Raw genomic sequence first — 21,787 nt, forward strand, 5'->3', positions numbered from 1 at the left:
CATTCCGTGAACTTTTATTTCTGCACAAAAAACGACGCCACGGTAGTTCTGCTAAAAAGAGCGTCAGTCTGGGTTAGTTCTAATCAAATCATACCAAAACCATATAAAATTGTTGTAAACATGGCATGAATACTTCATAAATTATAGATACGTCAGAGATGTATCACCCAACACTGCACACTTGAGGACACTAAGATCCGATGCACAAAGGTGGCTATGATCATGTTTACCATTAATGCATCTGCCTATGAAGAGAGAAAAATAATGTATGGCAGTAAAATGAATGCTCCCCATGGAGGCTTGTGTGATATTTCTAGTTTCTCCTAGAGTGATGCTAGTAAGGAAAACATTGTATTCAGTTTTGTGAGGCTCGCTATGAATGCCCCACTATGGAATTTTGCATGCAGTGGTAAAATCTTCAAGGTCCATGGTATATGATTCATCATAAAGATCTAATAAAATAGTGTGGGTATTGCGCCGAGATGTAAAATTAAACCTTTGCACCAATGAATCAGTGAGTTGACAGTACTGAGGACACTTATCTGATACGAAGTCCTCAAGATCAACATTCCATACATACGCATCAAATTCATCCTTGAAACCTGCATGAACCATGAATTCATCCGACGGCCATTCACAAGGTCGCACTTGAGCTTCCCTTGGTAGTTCAAGGTCCAGCTCACATATCGCGAGCCTCGGTGCTTGCTTCCTCGTGGAACCACCTTGGTACATTTTCCTAAACATTTTTCTTCCTCTGGAAAATTTCTGAAATTTTTAGTAACTCAAAGTAAAAGTCAACCAAACTCAACAAGATTGATAGCAACTACTCCTACAAGTGCCTAGAGGCTATATCATGCATCAAAATTACTTTATACCATATAAATTTGACATGCAAGCTCAAGAACAAGGTCACCACAACAACAAAAATTTGCAATAAATAAAGCACTAGAACAAAAACTAATTGGAACATTGGAGGAGTCACATACCGAAGAACAATCCCCCAATACAGTTTTGCAAATGGAGATTTGCACAAGGAGATTTAAAATGGCAGCAAGATGAGCTAGAACACGGGTTTGAGAAACGGGAAGATTTTTTTCTGGAGGAAGACAAAGTGGATGGGTGCTGGAATAAGTGAGGGGGACCCACGTGGGACCCATAAGGCAGGGGGTGCGCCCTCCACCCTTGTGGCCCATTGGTGCAGCCCCCTGGTGCAATCTCAGTGTCATAAATTCTAAAATATTTGATAAAAAAATGATACTAAATTTTCAGGGCATTTGGAGAACTTTTATTTCCGGGACATTTGTTTTATTGCATGGATAATTCAGAAAACATATGGATAATTCTATTTTTGCTTTATTTATTCTAAATAACATAAAGTAAAAAGTGAGTACAGAGAGTTGTGCTTTCTAAATTCATCCATCTCATGCCCATCAAAAGGAATCCATTAACAAGGTTGATCAAGTCTTATTAACAAACTTCATCCGAACATGAAACCGGAGAACTTTCGAATAAAACTAGGTTACCTCAACGGGGATATGCATGTCCCCAACAATAAGAATATCGTATTTCTTTTTGACAGTAGGAAGAGGGAATTCAAAACCTCCAATAGTAATAGTTGAAAATTTTCCAATAGAGTTGATATTATTTACTTGAGGTTGTTTCTTTGAAAAGTGTACCGTATGCTCATTACCATTAACATGAAAAGTAACATTTCCCTTGTTGCAATCAATAGCAGCCCCTGCAGTATTCAAAAAGGGTCTACCAAGGATGATCAACATACTGTCGTCCTCGGGAATATCAAGAATAACAAAGTCCGTTAAGATAGTAATGTTTGCAACCACAATAGGCACATCCTCAAAAATACCGATGGGTATAGCAGATGATTTATCAGCCATTTGCAAAGAGATTTCAGTAGGTGTCAACTTATTCAAATCAATTCTACGATACAAAGAGAAAGGCATAACACTAACACCGACAACAAGATCACATAAAGCAGTTTTAACATAGTTTCTTTTAATGGAGCACGATATAGTTGGTACTCCTGGATCTCCTAGTTTCTTTGGTATTCCACCCTTAAAAGTATAATTAGCAAGCATGGTGGAAAATTCAGCTCCGGTATCTTTATTTTATTTGTAACAATATCTTTCATATACTTGGCATAAGGAGACATTTTCAGAATATCAGTCAAACGCATACGCAAAAAGATAGATCTAATCATTTTAGCAAAGCGCTCAAAATCCTCATCATCCTTTTTCTTGGATGGTTTGAGAGGAAAGGGCATTGGTTTCTAGATCCATGATTCTCTTTCTTTACCATGCTTCCTAGCAACAAAGTCTCTCTTATCACAACATTGATTCTTTGATTGTGGGTTATCAAGATCAACAACATGTTCAATCTCTACATCATTATCATTACTAGGTTGAACATCATCATTAACATTATCACTAGGTTCATGCTCATTACCAGATTGTGTCTCGGCATCAGAAATAGAAATATCATTGGGATTCTCAGGTGTGTCTATAACAGGTTCACTAGAAGCATGCAAAGTCCTATCAGTTTTCCTTTTCTTTTTATTAGAAGGACTAGGTGCATCAGTATTAAATCTCTGAGAATCTTGCTCAATTCTCTTAGGATGGCCCTCAGGATACAAAGGTTCCCGAGTCATCTTACCACCTCTAGTCATAACCCTAAGAGCATTATCATTGTTCTTACTATTCATCTCATTGAGAAAATCATCTTGTGCCTTAAGTACTTGTTCTACTTGAGTTTTTACCATAGAAGCATGTTTACTAATAAGCTTAAGATCATTAACATATCTACTCATATAATCACCCAAGCGGTCAAGCATATAAGCATTACGTTTCAATTGTCTACAAACATAAGCATTGAAATTTTCTTTTTTAATAATAAAATTATCAAACTCATCCAAGCATTGACTAGCAGACTTATTATGAGGAATAACACCTTCATAAAATCTATAGAGAATTTACCTCTACTACCTATGTCGGGTTGCAGACTAAGGCATAGCCTAGTGGTGGGAAGGGGTTGATGCCTTCCCACCCACCCAGGTTCAAGGCATGGTACTTGCAATTTGGGTTTGTTGCACCAATTATACTGTCACTAGTAGAAAAAGGGTCAATCGTGAAGCACATTAGTGCCGGTTTGTATTTGAGCCGGCACTAATGTATACATTAGTGTCGGTTCCAACGGCTAGCCGGGACGCTTTCATTAGTACCGGTTCGTGGCTAACCTTTAGCACCGGTTCGTGCCACGAACCGGTACTAATGAGAGTGGTGGCAGGATGTTGCCAGAGTGGGGCCCCTCCAGCACCTTTAGTACCGGTTTGTGCCACGAACCGGTACTAAAGGTCGTCCTATATAAACCCTTCGTCCACCAGCACTCTGTTCTTCCCCCTTTCCCCTCTCCGGCCCTCTCCTCTGTTCTTCCCTTCTTCCTCTCGAGTTCATCACAAAATTTGCCCAAAATTTGTCAAGATTTGAAGGCCCTCATCCATTCAAATGATCACAAAGGTTAGCAACTTTGTCCTTTCATCTCTCATTGCTAGATTAGCTCTTGCATTGGTTTATATAGTGATTAATTTGTGAGTTTAGTAATTTGGGAGGATATATATATATATATATATGTGCTAGTATTTGATTTATATGCAATTTGAGGTCAAAAATAACACTTAGTTTGCATATGTAGGTGTGGTTTACTTAGTGCCTTCTAAATCTCCATCGTAGCCACCGTCGATCGCCCGCACCGTCCCGTCGCCGGCACCACCTTGTGGTGAGCCTCTTGTTCATGAAATTTTATATAAAAATTGATGTTTGTGATTTAGATATATAGTTACTCGTATAATTATCTTACCCGTACGTTGTTTGTTATACATATAGTGCCATGGTTTTGATATCCGTCCCCGTCGGCCCTAGTCCTTGTTATGATTCGGATGTGGTATGTATATTCTCTTTTAAAACTAGTTGCATTTCGTGTTTATGACAAATTATGCCCATCAAGTTGACATAGAAATTTTTTCTAGGAGGTATCTGAACCTGAAATTCCAACCGACCCTATTGCCGAGAGGTTAAATTTAGTTGAAAGAGAAAACGAGTACTTGAAAGAAAAATTGAAAAGAATTGAGGGGGAGAAGATGGAATTGGAGTTGCATGTTGCTGATGTCGTCGATGATCACAAGATCAAGATGGAGAAAATGCGCTTGAAGATTAGAAAGATTAGAAAATATGCCATCGATAGTGAGGCTTGGTATCATTATGCTGTTGGATCCATTGTTACCTTAGTTGCGATCTTGATCGTATTTGTTGTTGCATTTAAATGCTTTAGCTAGAGAGTTATTTGTTTGTTGCATTTAAGTGTTGTATGAACTTTATGTATGAACTTGTATTAATTTGGTCTATTCGGTGTTGTGTAATGAAGATGAGCCGGCAATGGATGTACGATGACCGATGCTCTCCCCAGTTCGTTGAGGGCGTGCGTACTTTTCTGCTTGTGGCTGAGGCAAACAAGCGGGCGGATGGTTTTATGCCTTGTCCATGTGCTCGCTGTAAGAATGGTCACAATTACTCTACGTCAAGAACCATTCACGTCCACCTGTTTAAGACCGGTTTCATGCCCCATTATAATGTTTGGACCAAGCACGGAGAAAGAGGGGTTATGATGGAAGACAATGAAGAAGAAGAGGACGACGACAGCTATCCTGGCCATGGGTTCCCTGAATACGATGATACAACAATGGGGGAAGAAGCTGAGCCGGTAATGCGGGAAGAAGCTGAGCCGGCAATGCGGGAAGAAGCTGAAGAAGAGGCATCAGATGAGCCCGTTGATGATCTAGGTCGGGCCATTGCTGATGCAAAGAGAAACTGCGCAAGTGATTTGGAGAAGAAGAAGTTGCAGCGCATGTTAGAGGATCACAAAAAATTGTTGTACCCGAATTGCGTAGGTGACAAGAAAAAGCTGGGCACCACACTGGAATTGCTGCAATGGAAGGCAGAGAATGGTGTATCTGACAAGGGATTTGGAAAGTTGCTGGTAATGATAAAGGATATGCTTCCAGAGGACAACGAATTGCCCGAGAGTAACTACGAAGCAAAGAAGGTTGTCTGCCCTCTAGGGTTAGAGGTGCAGAAGATACATGCATGCCCTAATGATTGCATCCTCTACCGCGGTGAGTATGAGGATTTGAACGCTTGCCCGGTATGTGGTGCATTGCGCTATAAGATCTGCCGCGATGACCCTGGTGATGTCGAGGGCCGGCGCCCCAGGAAGAAGATTCCTGCCAAGGTGATGTGGTATGCTCCTATAATACCACGGTTGAAACGTTTGTTCCAAAACAAAGAGCATGCCAAGGCGATGCGATGGCACAGAGAAGACCGTAAGAAAGACGGAAAGTTGAGAGTACCCGTTGACGGGTCGCAGTGGAGAAAAATCGAAAGAAAGTACGGGAAGGAGTTTGCAGATGACGCAAGGAGCGTATGGTTTGGTCTAAGCGCAGATGGCATTAATCCTTTTGGGGAGCAGAGCAGCAACCATAGCACCTGGCCTGTGACTCTATGTTTGTATAACCTTCCTCCTTGGTTGTGCATGAAGCGGAAGTTCATTATGATGCCAGTGCTCATTCAAGGCCCTAAGCAACCCGGCAACGACATTGATGTGTACCTAAGGCCATTAGTTGAAGAACTCTTACAACTGTGGAATGGAACAGGTGTACGTGCGTGGGATGAGCACATGGGGGAAGAATTTGACCTAAAGGCGTTGTTGTTTGTGACCATCAATGATTGGCCTGCTCTCAGTAACCTTTCAGGACAGACAAACAAGGGATACCGCGCATGCACGCACTGTTTGGACGATACCGACAGTATATATTTGGCTAATTGTAAGAAGAATGTGTACCTGGGACATCGTTGATTTCTTCCGAGCAGGCATCCCGTAAGAAAGAAAGGCAAGCATTTCAAAGGTGAGGCAGATCACCGGACGAAGCCTCGCCACCGTACTGGTGCTGATGTACATGATATGGCCAAGGATTTGAAGGTGGTCTTTGGAAAGGGTCCTGGTGGACAACCTGTTCCGAATGACGCTGACGGATGCGCACCCATGTGGAAGAAGAAATCTATATTTTGGGACCTGCCCTATTGGAAAGACCTCGAGGTCCGCTCCGCAATCGACGTGATGCACGTGACGAAGAATCTTTGTGTGACCCTGCTTGGCTTCTTGGGCATGTATGGGAAGACAAAAGATACACCTGAGGCACGAGAGGACCAGCAACGTATGCACGGAAAAGACGGCATACATCAGGGTCATGCAAGCTACGCTCTTACCAAAGAAGAGAAGGAAATCTTCTTTGAATGCCTGCTCAGTATTAAGGTACCGTCTGGCTTCTCGTTGAATATAAAGGGAATAATAAACATGGCAGAGAAAAAGTTCCAGAACCTAAAGTCTCATGACTGCCACGTGATTATGACGCAACTGCTTCTGGTTGCATTGAGGGGGCTTTTACCGGAAAACGTTCGATTAGCCATTGTGAAGCTATGTGCATTTCTCAATGCAATCTCTCAGAAGGTAATCGATCCAGAAATCATACCAAGGTTACAGAATGATTTGGTGCAATGTCTTGTCAGTTTCGAGTTGGTGTTCCCACCATCCTTCTTCAACATCATGACGCACGTCCTAGTTCACCTATGCGAAGAGATTAACGTTTTGGGTCCTGTATTTCTACACAATATGTTCCCCTTTGAGAGGTTCATGAGAGTCTTAAAGAAATATGTTCATAACCGTGCTAGGCCAGAAGGAAGCATCTCCACGGGCCGTCAAAATGAGGAGGTCATTGAGTTTTGTATTGACTTTATTCCTGACCTTAAGCCGATTGGTGTTCCTGAATCGCGGCATAAGGGCAGACTGGATGGAAAAGGCACGCTAGGAGGGGAACAAATAATATGTATGGACGGACATTCTCTCACTGAAGCACACTACACAGTTCTACAGAATTCCGCCTTGGTGGCTCCGTATATGGATGAACACAATAATTTGCTACGCTCCAAACACCCGGAGCGGTCTGATGACTGGATTACACGTGAACAAACCAGGAGTTTCGCCAGCTGGTTGCAAGCACGTACCATGCATGACACCTCTATTGAAGATGACCTGTACTTGCTGTCCCAGTTACCATCTTCGAATATAATGACTTTCAAAGGGTACGAGATAAATGGTAATACATTTTACACGATCGCCCAAGATAAGAAGAGCACCAACCAAAACAGTGGTGTCCGCTTTGATGCAGAAACCAAGACGGGAAAGGAAACATATTATGGTTATATACAGGACATATGGGAACTTGACTATCGACGTGGTTTGAAGGTCCCTTTGTTTCGGTGCAAATGGGTCAATATGACACGAGGCGGGGTAACGGAAGACCCGCAGTACGGAATGACAACAGTGGATCTCAACAATCTTGCGTATGCAGACGAACCATTCGTCCTAGCCAATGATGTGGCACAGGTTTTCTATGTGAAGGACATGTCTACCAAGCCAAGAAAAAGAAAAGATAAGGAAGCGAATGCATCGTACGATGAGTCAAAGCGGCACATAGTTCTTTCTGGGAAGAGAAACATCGTGGGAGTGGATGACAAGACAGACAAGTCAGAAGATTATGAAAAGTTTGATGAAATTGCTCCATTCACAGTGAATATTGACCCGAGCATCCCGTTAAATGATGAAGATTTTCCATGGCTACGACGCAAAGGGACACACGCGAAGAAAAAGTTTCACACCCAAAGATCTGGGATGTGATCGGCTTAGCTATCATGACTTTCTTCTGTGTTTCACACCCAGGAGGGAATCTCTGTAATAGTTAGGGTAGCTAGTTATGTGTTTTGGCATTTGAAACGCGAAGAAATTTTATGTGCAAGCAAATTCTTTCATGCATTTATTGATTTTTTTCCAGCTAAATGACCCTGAAATTGAAAAGCATTTCAAATGAACTCAGAAAAGGATGAAAGTTGGCATGGTATCATAATTTCACCCACATAGCATGTGCAAAGAAGTAGAGAGGGTTACCGCAAAAACTGGATATACTTCGTGTACAAAATGGACAATCTGTTTCGAAGTATCAGGGTTTCGGACGAAAACTCATCCGTTACAAAGGCATTTCATTTTTAAATAACTTAAGCATTACCAAATTGAATATAATGATAAAACACACTAATATTAAACATAAGAAAAAAGAATCACTGGAAAATGTATTTTAAAAGTTAAGTTATTCACAAACTAGTGATTCACACAAATTTCAAATAATTCAAAATTTAAATTATTCAAATTTAAAAACTACCGGCACTAACTGAAAGTTTCTAAAAACTATCAAAAATATTCACAAAGAAACTCTAAATACAGCAAAAAACAACTAAAAATAAATAAAACAAAATAAATAAAGCAGAAAAGAAAAAACTAAATGAAAAAAGCCCACCTACCGGGCCACAGCGGCCTGCATACGACTAGAAACCCAACCTGTTGTTGGGCCAGGATGCAGGCCCGCAAGCCCAATGGGCCCCACAGGGCAGAGTAGCAGAGGTAGGCCCAGAAGGCCTGCATTAGAGAGGAGTTCGAGACAGCAGCGGCGGCGGGGCTTATAAGCAGGTGTGAGCGCCCTTCGGCTAGCGAGGTGGGACGAAACTTCTGCGCCCCTCGCCTGGCAGCGCAACCCCTTTAGTACCGGGTCGTGGCACCAACCGGTACTAAAGGGGGGCCTTTAGTACCGGTTGGAGCCAGGAACCGGTACTAAAGGGGGGTGCTCCCCCCCCCCCCGCTTGGCCTGGCCAAAACAGGCCTTTAGTACCGGTTGGTGGCTCCAACCGGTACTAAAGGTGTCCCCTATATAAGAAGCACTTCGAAAATTTTCAGTTTCTCATCTCCCACTTCTCTCTGCCGCCGCCCCGTCCCGCGCCGTCGCCGCCCCCGTCGCGCCGTCCCCGTCGACTCCGCGACGCCCCCGTCCTCGTCGCGTCGTCCCCGTCGACTCCACGGCACCCCCGTCGCCGTCCCGGTCGCCGATCCCCTCGCTTCGCCGTCGCCGTCGCCTTTGGATCGACCTCGCCCTCGCCGTCGCCTCGACCTTGCCCGCGCGCGCTGTGAGCCCCTCCCCCGGCCCCTCTCCTCGTCTCCAATCGATCGTAGCGCACACCGGCGCCAGCGCCGACCGTGCGCACACACACACGCGCGCGCGCACACACACACTACATGCACACACACACACACTACACACACACTAGACGCGCACACACACACAATTTTTCTGTTTTTAGCTTTTAGTTTTTTCTATTTTTCATACCAAGTTTTAGATGAATTAATTAATTAGATTAGATTAATGTCAAATAGTATGTAGAAATGTTAGTTATAATATATATATAATGTCAAATGTTATAGAAATGTTAGTTATATAGAAATGTTAGAAATTTTGGAAATGTTAGTTTTAGCTAGCTAGATGAATTAGATTAATTTCAAATTGTTAGACGATGATCGATGTTTTTTTAGTTTCTTATATTTTTAGTTATAAAATTTAGAATTTGCATATATGAAATCATCACAATCCATCATTTAAAAAATGTTACTTTACTTTTGCGGCATATAGTATTTTGTTGTCGACGATGCCTGGCCCGACACGTCCGCGACGACGTCCTGCTTCAGAGGACCCATGTCCGGGACTGGGCTCCGCCGGGCTGGCACTGGGAGGTGCTACCTTCAGGGGCGCGACGCTTGGTGAGGAACCCGGCCCCGGGTCCCGTCGTCGACCCTCATATCCTTTGGTGGCATTCACGTGGGCCACTTTCGGTGCGGAGGGAGCCGGCCCCGCCGGATGTGGTACGTCGCCGTGTCAGGGAGGAGGACGAGCACGTCCATTGCTACATGGCTGCTATGGACGTCAGGTTCTCCAATACCTGGCAGGTTCTTTGGGGAGATCACCCGAGCTATGATCCAGTGATGGTTCCTTCTCTTTGGGTGTCCACCGCCCGCACCTCAGGAACCGCGAGTGGCCTAGATTACTCTGTACTATTCGATCTTTATTAGTGCTAGCTAGTGATGTATTCAATATTATATCTATTATTCGAGATGATGTATTCAAGATTATATCTATTATTCGAGACGATGTATTCGAGATTATACTAAATTGTTTTATATTTCTTTTGGCATAGTTAAATAAAAGCTATGGCGGACAATACCGACAGAGATAGAGAACAGACCATGCTCGATATCATACGCGGGCCAGATGATGATCAGAATGAACAAGATTTTGACGGCTCCGAATTTCTAAACAACACCGGAGAGGGTGATATGATATTCGATCACGACGACCGAGAAGATGAAGTCATGAACTACGACGAAGAACATGTTGATCCTGAAACAACAAACACCGGCGAGGTATATATATTTATATAAGCAGGAATCTGGTGATCATCGCATGTTTTAAATGAGTTGAAGATATATTAACGAATCGATCTTTCTTCTTTCAGCCATCCGGATCGAGCAAATCTTCAGGCAAAAGGACGAAACGAGGCCCGAACAAAAAGTTGAAGGAGGGCGTAAAGTACAATATCGAGGCAATCAGACCTAATGGCGAACCATTAGCGCCTAAGAAGATTGCGGACAAGTTCGTTCGTCAGTGCGGAGTTATTGTGAAGGACCAACTCCCGATCTCCCTTCAAGAATGGAGAAAGCCAGCAAATCCACGTCCAGATGTTACTTTTGTCGACGAGAAGCAAAAAAATCTGCTTTGGGATACTCTCATGGAACATTTCACCTTACCAGATAATTTCACAGAAGCAGACGTGCGGAAAGTCAAGGACGCTACTTTTAGGAAGATGGCGGTTGCATTCAAGAACCACAAGAGAATGACGTGGGAGAAGTACGTCAAGGGAGGAAGGAAGACTCCAGTATTCGAGGGGATACTAGAGAATCAAAGTGCTCATTGGGACGATTTCGTGAAATTCAAGGATTCAGAATTAGCTAAGGAACGGTCGAGAATAAACAAGGCCAATGCCGAAAAAAGGATAAGTTCCATAAGCTGGGGCCAGGTGGCTACGCGGTGGCAATGCCTAAGTGGGATAAGTCTGAGAAAGAGATGGAGGATGCAGGTGTCACTCCGGTTAGTAAGAGCTGGCCCCCCAGGTGCAGGACTTGGTTCTATGTGCATGGGGGGGGGAGTTGGACCCGAAGACAGGCAATGTTTCAACGAAGGCATGTCTGAACGGAGCCGACGATGCGCTACTTGTTGCAATAGAAGAGGCTCGATCGGGGGTGTTCCAGCCCAACAGAGAGAACGACAAGCTTACGCGTGCCCTGGGAAATCCTGAACACCCGGGAAGAACACGAGGCAAGGGCGCTATTCCGTGGTATGAGGGGTTTTCGGACTGGAACGCCGACTACAGAACCCGTGCGAGAAAGAAGATTGCGGAGGAGAAGAAGAGGAAGATGGAGGAGGAGCAAAGGAAGCTCGACTATGAACGCCTTCAAGGCCTAGAAGCAAGTCAAGCGGAATTGGCAGCTAAATTCCAGCGGCAGCAGGAGCAGATCGACTCACTTAGCCAGCAAAGGGGGTCTCAGCAGCTGCAGCAGCTAGCGGATGATCCAGCATTGGATACCACCACCCCATCCATGCCGAGAAGCAGCGTGGGTTCCGCCCCGGGCGACGCAGTAGTGCTGGATAGATACCCCGTGGATGACATCACGGAGAACACTAACTGCGAGCTACACTTCAAAATGAAGAACATATCCATGAAGGTGGCGGACGCCGTTGCTTTTTCAAATTCCCCCGAGGCAACCTTCCATTGCAACCCGATTCCAGCGGGCTATGCTCGTGTCTTGGTTGATGAGGTGGTGGACCAATATTCGGGGCTAGAGCTTGACATTCCCAGAGATGATGAGGAGCACACACTCGGAGATGCCAAACATCGTATCATCCTATGGAGAAAGGATTGCATCATTTTTCGAAGGCCACCGACACCGCGTCACCCGACTCCTTGTCGAAGTCCGCCACCGAGTCAGCAGACTCCCGCTCCTCCAAGTCCACCAACGCGTGAGGCCACTCCTCCTCCTCCAAGTCCGGCAAAGTGTCAAGCCACTCCTCCTCCAAGTCCGGCACAGCTTCAGGCCACTCCTCCTCGTCCAACTCAGCCTCGTCAGCCGTCTCCGCCGCCTCAGCAATCGCAGAAGAGACACCCCGCAGCTATGGTGCGTAGCGGTACCAGTCGAGGTCATAGTACAGGAAGTACAGGCGGAGGCAAGCGATATAAATATGGTCCAAACCTCACTACTCCTCTTCCTGTGAGGGCTTACGACAGGACCGAGGAGCAAACCAACGCCATAGTGCGGGCAGAAGTCGACGCCCATTTTGGACCGAAACCGCCACCGCCGCCAAGGGAGAAAGTGCCTGTGGAAGTAGTTGACCACTTCATTCATATGGCTCAACCACCAGCTCCTAAGCCTGTTGACACAGACTATGAGCGCCACATCAGGAAGTTACATCGACAACGTCTACAGAAGGAGGCGAGCTCGAGCTCGAGCAAACAACAAGCAGTTGTCGAAAAAAGCGGGAAAACCGTTGCCCAGCTGGGAGAACAGGCGGTGCAATCGACCCCCCCGCTTGTTGTGCCGACAACACGTGACAGTACGCGCGCCCAATATTATTGTGGCCAAACAGTTTATGTTCCCGAGGTGGGCGATGTGGTAATAACCCAGGAGCATATAATGCAGGCTGAAGAACTCAAGATCACTATTGGACAGCTCCTCGAGATCGAGGACATGCCTGTGATTACAGAGGAGGAAATAAAACGGAAATATGTCCGGGGCCAACCTTTGGTCAAGCCAGAAGATGTCAAGAAGCTCCCAACGAGAATGTATGAATTGCATCAATGGTACATGGACATTACCAAGAGATCCGATCGAGAGTCCCTCATGGTGTATGTCAAGAAGGATCATTACTACCATGAGAAAGCTGTGGCCGTTGAGTATTCTGAACTGTTTCAGTTATACAATCAAGACGCACTCGACAAATCTATCGTCAGTTGCTATTGTCTGTAAGTGATTTCTTTCTGTAATTAATTTAAGTCTCAAGCTAGCTGTAGTGATCCTTTTGATCAATCATTACCTGTAATTATCCTCACTATATTCTTTTCTGTGGTATTATGCAGGATGAAGATGTATGAAATGAGAAAAGGTGGACGCTATGGCATTGGGTTCATTGACCCAAACACCGTTAATCAATACACATGGAAAATGAGCAAGTATTATGAAAAGAAGGTAGAGGACAGCATGCTAGAGTTCTTGAAGGGCCTCAAATACAATGAAGATATACTACTTCCTTACAACTTCGAGTGAGTCACACTTTCTTGTACTACAAATTCTCTGTTTTTGCCTACTAGCTAGCTACATGTTTTTGCTTACATATGCCCGCTTAATTAAGACATGCAAACGTGTGTGCATGCAGATTTCACTGGATCTTGTGTATCATTAAAGTTGACACCGGAACAGTTGAAATACTGGACTCGCTACTCAAAGCAAATAGTGACTACAACATCTTGTATGGGATAGTCAACAGGTAATTTCAATCATTATTAACTATGTATCTCGGCCTATTTAGTTCGTCATTTCATGATATGAACTATTTAATAACCCCTTTATTCATTTTCTTTGTCGGCGGGCAGGGCTTGGGCAAGGTTCATCAGCGTCACGGAAGGCGAATGGAAACCACAGCTGAAATGGTTTCGATCCAAGGTAAGTAATTAAGTAGTACTAGCTAGCTAGCTAGCTGCCATCTCTTTAATTATCATGCTTGATTAATTATTATCTGATCAAATTAAATTCCATTCTCGTAATAAAGGCCCTGAAGCAGGCGCAGGGGACTAATCTGTGTGCATACTGCGTTTGCGAGAACATTCCATGATGGCGTCCGAAAGGAGCAGATCTCAAAGACAGGAATGGGTACGCTTGTCAGAACACTATTCACAATTTTTACACCATTATCGATATCTAGTCACAAAACTAATACACATGCATATTGATCTCCTTGTTAACAGTTCAAAGAGGTGCGGGACAAGCTCCTAGAAACGGAGCGCGTAGAAGCACTTCAAGAGGAAATAGCGGGATTTTTGCTCGACCAGGTCATAAATCCGAAGGGAGAATACTATTACCCGCTACCGCCCCCATCGAACATGTCATGAACCACTTTCAATTGTCATCGTGCTCCGAAGGCACCAATTAGGCTAATGCCACTGGCTCCGAAGGCAACATGCATATGTAGGAGAAATTGTATATAGCTATACATGTGTGTATGTGTAAATTAATATGGTGGTTTGTGAGACATTGATGATATATATATATATATGATTGGTTCTACTAGAAATTCTATTTTTATATATATATGCATAACGTGTACAATGTGTAGTACCGTAAAATACCAGCAAATGAAAAAGAATTAAAATGGAAAACACAAAATTAAATGAAAAAGAAATCATAAAACCAAAAATCCCCCAAACATTTTAGTACCGGTTGGTGTTACCAACCGGTACTAAAGGGCTCCCGGCCCCCGGAGCTGGCTCGTGCCACGTGGTTGCCCTTTAGCACCGGTTCGTGCTGAACCGGTACTAAAGGGGGGGGGGCTTTAGTGCCGAAATGTTAGTGCCGGTTCCGAAACCGGCACTAAAGGGCCTTACGAACCGGTGCTAATGGCCCGTTTTCTACTAGTGTGTAGGGGGTTCCCTTGCAGTCTTTCTGTCAAAAAAACCTATGTCGGGTTATCAAGACCATGTATTTCTTCAGTAGGTGATAAATTCTTAACATCTTCAGCTTTAATACCTTTTTATTTCATAGATTTCTTTACCTCTTCCATATCTTCAGGACTGAGAAATAGAATACCTCTTTTCTACGGAGTTGGCTTAGGAGTTGGTTCAGGAAGTGTCCAATCATTATCATTACTCAATATATTATTCAATAGCAATTCAGCTTGCTCAATAGTTCGTTCCCTGAAAACATAATCAGCACAACTATCTAGGTTGTCCCTAGAAGCATCGGTTAGTCCATTATAAAAGATACCAAGTATTTCATTTTTCTTGAGAGGATGATTAGGCAAAGCATTAAGTAATTGGAGACGCCTCCCCCAAGCTTGTGGGAGACTCTCTTCTTCAATTTGCACAAAGTTAAATATTTCCTTTAAAGTAGCTTGTTTCTTATGAGCTGGTAAATATTTTTTAGAGAAGTAGTAAATCATATCCTGGGGACTACGCACACAACGAGGAGCAAGAGAATTAAACCCTAACTTAGCATCACCCTTTAGTGAGAAAGGAAACAATTTAATAATATAGTAATAGGAAAAAAATTCCTCATGAGTAAATAGGGTAGCTATATAATTCAATTTAGTAACATGTGCCACAACAGTTTCAGATTCATAACCATAGAAAGGATCAGATTCAACCAAAGTAATTAACTCAGGATCAACAGAGAACTCATAATTCTTATCGGTAACAAAGATAGGTGAAGTAGCAAACTTAGGATCATATTGCATTCTAGCATTCAAAGATTTTTCTTTCAGCTTAGCTAACAATTTCTTAAGATCATCTCTATCATTGCAAGCAAAAAAGTCTCTAGCAGTTTCTTCAAACATAATATAACCCTCAGGTACAACAGAAAGTTCATACCTAGGAGAGCTAGTATTATCAGGTGTTTCAAAGTTTTCAGTTTCAATAATTTCATCAGTTTCAGAAATATCACCATCTTCAGCATAATCAATAGTCCTAACTCTAGCAAGATGTTCATCAAGTAATTCACCCAGTGGCACAGTTTTATCAAGCCAAGTGGTAGCATCATAAGCATCATTCATAGTAGAAGTAGCATCGTCAATAACATGCGACATATCAGAATTAATAGCAAGTGTAGCTGTCGCAAGCTTACTCAAAACAGAAGGTGAATCAAGTGCAGAGCTAGATGGCACTTCCTCACCTCCCCTCATAGTAGAGGGATAGATCTTTGTTTTGTTGTCTTTCAGATTCCTCGTAGTGATCAACAGATATAAATTCCCAGTGACTTAGAGAATAGAGCTATGCTCCCCGGCAACGGCACCAAAAAAGGTCTTGATAACCCACAAGTATAGGGGATCACAACAGTTTTCAATGGTAGAGTATTCAACCCAAATTTATTGATTTGACACAAGGGGAGCCAAAGAATATTCTCAAGTATTAGTAACTGAGTTGTCAATTCAAGCACACCTGAAAGACTTAATATTTGTAGCAAAGTATTTAGTAGCAAAGTAATATGGAAGTAACGGTAATGGTGGCAAAAGTAACGGTAGCAGTTTTGTAGCAATCATAACAGTGGCAACGGAAAAGTAACGTAGCAAAGATCAATATAAAACAAACTCGTAGGCAATGGATCAATGATGGATAATTGTGTCGGATGGAATTCATCATGCAACAGTTATAACCTAGGGTGACACAGAACTAGCTCCCATTCATCAATATAATGTAGGCATGTATTTCGAATATAAGCATACATGCTTATGGAGAAGAAATTCCATGACATCTTTTGTCCTACCCTCCCGTGGCAGCTGGGTCCTATTGGAAACTAAGGGATATTAAGGCCTCCTTTTAATAGAGAACCGGAACAAAGCATTAGCACTTAGTGAATACATGAACTCCTCAAACTACGGTCATCACCGGGGTTGCCGGATCATAACACATAGTAGGTGACTATAACTTGCAATATAGGATCAAGAACACACATATATTCATGAAAACATAATAGGTTCAGATCTGAAATCTTGGCACTCGGGCCCTAGTGACAAGCATTAAGCATAGTAGAGTCATAGCAACATCAATCTCAGAACATAGTGGATACTAGGGATCAAACCCTAACAAAACTAACTCGATTACATGATAAATCTCATCCAACCCATCACCGTCCAACAAGCCTACGTTGCATTTACTCACGCATGGCGGTGAGCATCATGAAATTGGTGATGGAGGAAGGTTGGTGATGATGATGGCGAAGATTTCCCCTCTCCAGAGCCCCGAACAGACTCCAGATCTGGCCTCCCGATGAAGAACATGGGGTGACGGCGGCTTCGTATTGTAAAATGCGATGAATCCTACTCTCTGTTTTTTCCCTGAACGTGAATATATGGAGTTGGAGTTGAGGTCGGTGGAGGTCCAGGGGACCCACAAGGCAGGGGCGCGCCCTAGGGGGGTGGGCGCGCCCTCCACCCTTGTGGACAGCCAGTGGATCCCCCTCTGTTGATTCTTTTGCCAATATTTTTTTATTCCAAAAATATTCTCCGTGAAGTTTCAGGTCATTCCGAGAACTTTTATTTCTGCACAAAAATAACACCATGGCAATTCTGCTGAAAACAGTGTCAGTCCGGGTTACATCCATTCAAATCATGCAAATTAGAGTCCAAAACAAGGGCAAAAGAGTTTGGAAAAGTTGATATGATGGAGACGTATCATGGTTTTGCGTAGGTAAGAATGGTTCTTGCTAGTTACCCGTTGTAGCCAGTAAAACTTGCAACAACAAAGTAGAGGACGTTTAAGTTGTTTTTGTAGGGCATGTTGCGATGTGATATATATGTGGATGTATGAGATGGTCATGTTTTGTAACAAGTTCACGACTTGCATGTCGATGAGTACAACAACCGGCAGGAGCCTTAGGGTTGCCTTTAATTATTGTATGACCTGCTGATACGTCTCCAACGTATATATAATTTATGAAGTATTCATCCTGTTATATTATCATTCTTGAATATTTTACAATCATTTTATAGCAACTTTATATCATTTTTTGGGACTAACCTATTGACCCAATGCCTAGTGCCAGTTGTTGTTTTTTGCTTGTTTTTTACATCACATGAAATCAATATCAAAGGGAGTCATCCAAACACCGTGAAACTTTTTGTGGATTGTTTTATGGACCAGAAGACATCCAATGAGCCCAGGCCTTCTCGGGTGGGTTGTGCCCACCTCGGTGGCCTCCCGTACCCCCTCTTCACCCTATAAACCGTCAAAAATTCCAAAAAACCTCAAGGTTACCCTAGATCGGAAGTTCCGCCGCCGCAAGCCTGTGTAGCCACGAGAAACCAATCTAGACCCCGTTCCGGCACCCTGTCGGAGGGGGGGGGGGTCATCACCGGTGTCCATCTTCATCATCCCGGCGGCCACCATGATGAGGAAGGAGTATTCCACCCTCGGGGCTGAGGGTTTGTACCAGTAGCTATGTGTTTAGTCTCTCTCTCTCTCGTGTTCTTGAGATGTCATTATCTTGATGTGTCGCGGGCTTTGTTAATATAGTTGGATCATATGGTTTTTTCCCCTCTCTATCCTGTTGTGATGAATTGATTTTTCCCTTTTAGATCTCATTTTATCGGATTGAATACTTTTATGGAGTTGAGAGTACTTGGTATATTCTCGCATATGAATACACGTGGTGACAATGGGGTATTATTTTGATTCACTTGATATATGTTTTGGCACTCAACTCGCGGATTCCTGAGGTGACATTGGGGTAATCTACGCATAGGGGTTGATGCACGTTCTTGTCTTTGTTTCTTCGGTAGAAATCTTGGGGCACTCTTTGCGGTTCTTTGTGTTGGATTGAGTATTATGAATCTAAAATTATTTGGTATTATTTTAGTACGAACTCTTGGATAGATCAATCGAAAAGAATAGCTTTGAGGTGGTTTTGTACCCTACAAACAATTTCTTCTTATTTTCTCCGCTAGATAGGAACTTTGGAGTGATTCTTCGTTGCACGTTGAGGGATGGTTATATGATCCAATTGTATTAGCATTGTTAAGATATTTCACTAGCGAAAGTACGGACCCTAGGCCTCATTTTTAAGCATTGCAATGCCGTTTGTGCTCATTTTTGTTACATGCTACCTTGCTGTTGTTTATTGTCACTATCACAAAAATCAATATCTACTATTATTACTACACTTGTATCACCATCTCTTCGTTTAACTAGTGCACCTATATAAATTACCATTGTATTTGGTGTGTTGCGGACACAAGAGACTTTTTATTATTTGGTTGCAGGGCTGTTTGGGAGAGACCATCTTCATCCTACACCTCCCACGGATTAATAAACCTTAGATCATGCACTTGAGGGAAAATTGCTACTGTCCTACAAAACTCTGTGCTTGGAGGCCCAGCATGAGTCTACAAGACTAAAGTTGCATAGTATACATCAAGCTCTTTTCTTGCAATGTTGCCAGGGAGGTGAGTGCTTGAAGGTATATCTTTAGATCTTGCAATCGAATCTTTTAGTTTCTTGTTTATCACTAGTTTGGTTTATAAAAGAAAACTACAAAAAAATGTAGATTGGGTTACCTCAAGTTGTTCTTTATCTTTATAATGTTTATCTTGAGAATAAGGATTCTAATAATTGTGCTCAATTGCTAGAAAAAGAATTCAACAAAATTTATGGCATAAAAATGTTGGATGATGGGCATGATTGCAATATTGCTAGTTCGAATTCTTTGAATATCCATGATGTTAATGATGATTGCATTAGTCATGATAATGATGTCTCCAATAAGAATGTCAATTTTTGCGGAGTGAATTGGGAGTGAAAATGCACACCAAAAAGGGAAGATAGAATTTTTACGAAACATAAATATTTAGAAAAAAATAATTCGCAAGAGAGGCTAGATGATTGTGCTGGAAGATTTAATTTTTCTCGCCATGCTTGTGAACTTTGCAATGAACGTGGTCATTTAAATCTCCAATGCAAATTGTTTCATGATCAAATCGTGTCCAAAAATTGTGATACCTTGATTATCCTTGAGCATCATAAAGAGCTTAGTCTTCTTTTGGGGTATGAAGAAATGAAACATATAACTGAGGGTATTCCAAAATTTCATATCAAGAGATTTCTTGATTTTGATCTAGAGGAAATTTATATGTTTTGTGCGATAAATTGCATTGAGAATCCTTATATTGCCAACTATCTAAAGACAAGAAAACAAATAGAATATGAAGAGAGTACTAATGAAAGGGAAAATATTTCCCAATACCCTCCTAGTGTTTATTATGATGAATCAGGTAACGAGGAGGAGCTTCCTATCCAATCAATCTCTTCAACAAGAAGCTTGAAAAATTGATTATACCCATACGTGGGGTGGTGAAGAAGAAGAAAAGAAGAAAGAATAGAGGTAAAAATGTATCTCTCCCAAATAATGTTGTTCCTATTATTGTTGTGCCTCATGAAAATGAGTCAAAAATAATTGTGGAAGATGATGCACTTGATGATGATTTTGTTATGCCTATTGCTTTTTATGATAATTATGATTGGGAAGTTAATGATAATTCTTATAATCTTGGAAATCTTTTTGGCATCAACTTGGGAAATTATGATGATAGCAATTGTTATATCGTTGGTGCTATTCATACTATTAATGATGAGAGTGATTATTCTTATGATATGACAAGCCACAAGCATGGGGATGCTATGTTTGATGAGAATGACATGTTTGAGAATTTATTTGCTGCAATTAATGTTTGTCCCAAGCTTGGGGATGCTATGTTTAATGAACATGATATTTTTAGTCCCCCTACTTTGAACGATCAAATTTGCTATGATGATTGCATGCCTCCTATCTATGATGAAAACAAAGTTGCTACTTATGATGATTATTGTGATGATACTTATGTTATAAAAAGTAGTGATGATTATATTTATAAAAATTAAATAGTTTTGATTACCCTTTTTCTAAACATTACTCTTTTAATGTGGAAACAATTTATAGCATTCGAGTTTCATATGATACTCCCACCATTGTGAATGAGAAGAAATTTTCTTATGTGGAGAGTAATAAAATTTCTATGCTTGCAGATCATGAAAAGAATGTTTTATGTGATGGTTATATTGATGAATCTATTCATGATGGTACTAAAAATTATTATGAGAGAGGAACTCATGATTCATGATGCTCTTGTTATGTTTCAATCCTTATCTTTATGCGAGCATCATTGAACTCATCATGTCTAGCTTAAAAGGCATTAAAGAAAAGCGCTTTTTGGGAGACAACCCAACACTTTTACCTATTGTTTTGTGTGTTCACGTAATTATGCTACTGTAGTAATCACGTTTTATTGCTTTCATTTCAATAAAGTGCCAAGTAAGATTTTTGGGATGGTTTATGGTGATAGTTGATTTGATCTTGCTGAAAAACAGAAACTTTTGCACTTAGGGAAATAATTCTCATTTTAACATAGGCGTGATAAAATGTTGATTCATTTTTCAGAAGATTGATAGACAAATTGCCCAGGTTGTTCTAATTTTTCAGAATTTTGGAGTAGCAGAAGTATGGTCGGAGTCCAGATTACTATAGACTGTTCTGTTTTTGACAGACTCTGTTTTCAATGCATAGTTTGCTTGTTTTCTAGTTTCTATGGCTTATATTGCTCAATATAAATTGTGGAAATGATATGCTATAGTAGGCATTGTGTGGAAACAATTATGAATCTTGTCTTTGACAGTACTAAAGTGAAATGGTTTGCTCTTTATCATACTAACCTATCTCACAAAGTTCTGTTAAGTTTTATGTGATTGAAGTTTTAAAGTTTTGGGTGAGATGTTGATATGAGGAGAATAAGGAGTGACAATACCCTAAGCTTGGGGATTCCCAAGGCACCCCAAGTTAATATCCAAGGAGTATCCAAGCAACTAAGCTTGGGGATGCCCCGGAAGGCATCCCCTCTTTCGTCTCCAACATTATCGGTAACCTCACTTGGAGCTACATT

At 42.0% G+C, this 21,787-nt stretch overlaps 1 long non-coding RNA gene across 1 annotated transcript; it reads left to right on the forward strand.

Annotated features, from left to right (window-relative positions):
• The first annotated feature begins 3,549 nt into the window (after positions 1 to 3,549).
• On the forward strand, positions 3,550 to 4,415 carry LOC147971073 (uncharacterized). Its single transcript, XR_015603285.1, has 3 exons — positions 3,550 to 3,789; positions 3,897 to 3,954; positions 4,040 to 4,415. It is a non-coding gene; the product is annotated as an uncharacterized LOC147971073 (long non-coding RNA).
• Positions 4,416 to 21,787: the final 17,372 nt, after the last annotated feature.

This window comes from Triticum urartu, chromosome 5A (genome assembly GCF_056163025.1).
Source record: "Triticum urartu cultivar PI428250 chromosome 5A, HENAU_Tu73, whole genome shotgun sequence".
In the NCBI taxonomy this organism is placed as follows: domain Eukaryota; kingdom Viridiplantae; phylum Streptophyta; class Magnoliopsida; order Poales; family Poaceae; genus Triticum; species Triticum urartu.